This window comes from Arvicola amphibius, chromosome 4 (genome assembly GCF_903992535.2).
Source record: "Arvicola amphibius chromosome 4, mArvAmp1.2, whole genome shotgun sequence".
NCBI lineage: Eukaryota > Metazoa > Chordata > Mammalia > Rodentia > Cricetidae > Arvicola > Arvicola amphibius.
Genome location: NC_052050.1, coordinates 41,670,686 through 41,672,347, shown reverse-complemented (window position 1 = coordinate 41,672,347; position 1,662 = coordinate 41,670,686). Strand labels below are relative to the sequence as shown.

General features: G+C 49.0%; 1 non-coding gene across 1 annotated transcript; it reads right to left on the bottom strand.

The window, feature by feature from the left end:
* Positions 1–713: 713 nt before the first annotated feature.
* Positions 714–821, bottom strand: LOC119813776. Its single transcript, XR_005285236.1, has one exon. It is a non-coding gene; the product is annotated as a U6 spliceosomal RNA (small nuclear RNA).
* Between the last annotated feature and the right edge of the window lie 841 nt (positions 822–1,662).

Sequence of the window (1,662 nt, the reverse complement as noted above, 5' to 3'; positions counted from 1 at the left end):
AAGTGTGTGCCTCCAACACTGCATGGTGAACAGCTGGGGCACGCCGGTTGAGTGGATGCATCCCAGATGGGAAGGTCACCCCTGTGCCAGGGAGGGACTCGTTCCAACCTAGAAACTCAGGAGCACTTACGAGACCAGGTCAGAGGGCTCAAAATTCACACCATGCATGTGTGCTTGGGAAAGAAATCGTAAAGAGAGCTAGCAGGAGGCCCAGAACCCCTCCCAGCTACACTGGGACTTTGTTCTCAGACTTTGTCCCCTCCTTTCTCGGAATCTCTAGTGATAGTGTCCACACTGCTGACCAAGCTTCACCTGTGCCCTCTGCTTGGCCTCACCCTTAGATGCCGTAGACATCGCCGGGGCCACTCCTCCTCACCACATCTCCTCCATCCACCAGCGTGCCATTTCCAGCCTGGCTAGCACTCTCACATGCAGCGAGGCCCTCCGGGTTCCTGTCTCCATTTCCCTGCTGCAGTGACGGGCAAGACTCTGCCAGGAACGGTGCTCAGCTTCCTGCTTCTCTGATCCGCTCTCTCTCTGTACCTCCCTCTCAGCGGACTCCTGGCCAAAAGCCAGGCCCTGTCACTGCTGGGGGTTAGAAGGCAGTGCCTACCAACCAACTGACCATCATTGGTTTGGGGAAGTAGACAAAAGTAAGCCTACTTGACTGGCCTTGGCTGCAGAGTTAATTCATGTTTGTTTGTTTGTTTGTTTTATATATGGAACCCTTCACGAATTTGCATGCCAGCCTTGTGGAGGGGGCCATGCTAATCTTCTCTGTATTTTTCCAGTTTTAGTATATGTGCTGCTGAAGTGAGCACTAGTGTTTGTTTATTTGAGATGGAAGTGGTCCAGTCTGGCTTTAGATTTCTGCCTGGGGCAGTCTTCCTGCCTCAGCTTCCAAAGTAGCTGTATTAATAGTAGGTGTATGCCACCATGCTGGGTTCCAAATTATGATTTTCTTTAATATACATTATTTTTTTAAAAGAGATAATTACTTATTTATTCAGTTAGGGTTTTTTTGAGGCAGGATCTCTCTATTCTCTCTATTGTGTAGCTCTGACTGTCCTGGAATTCACTATGTAAAACAGGCTGGCCTTGAACTCACAGAGATCCTTGCTGAGTTCCTCTGGAGTGCTGGGATTAGAGATGTGTACCACTCTGTCCAGCCTATCTATTTTTATTTTATGTGTATGAGTATTTTGCCTGCTTTTAAGTGTGCCACATGTGTGCCGTACCCACCGAGGCCAGAAGAGCGCATTGGATTCCCTGGAACCGTAATCTCAGTTGTAAGCTGTCATATGGGTGCTGGGAATTGAACCCAGGTCCTCTGGAAGAGCAGCCAATGCTCTTAACCATTGGAGCCATCTCTCCACCCACCCACCCCAAATTGTGAAATTAAAATTGAGAGCAAGGCTTTGGGACCTGAGTATCCTGGGTTTACCTCTTGATGCTGCCCAGTCCTAGCTGGGCCAACAGCAAATCCCTTTCTTTATCACTATTTTCCCTTGCTGCCTGGGAGTGGTTATTGGTGTTTCTCCAGGAATACCTGCAGAGCACAGCCTAGAAAATGCTGGAATTTCAGATTATAAAACAGATTTTAGTTGGCTGATATCTTTTGCCCCAGGGGTGCTGGGCTCCCGCGGTGGCCAGTCCTATATC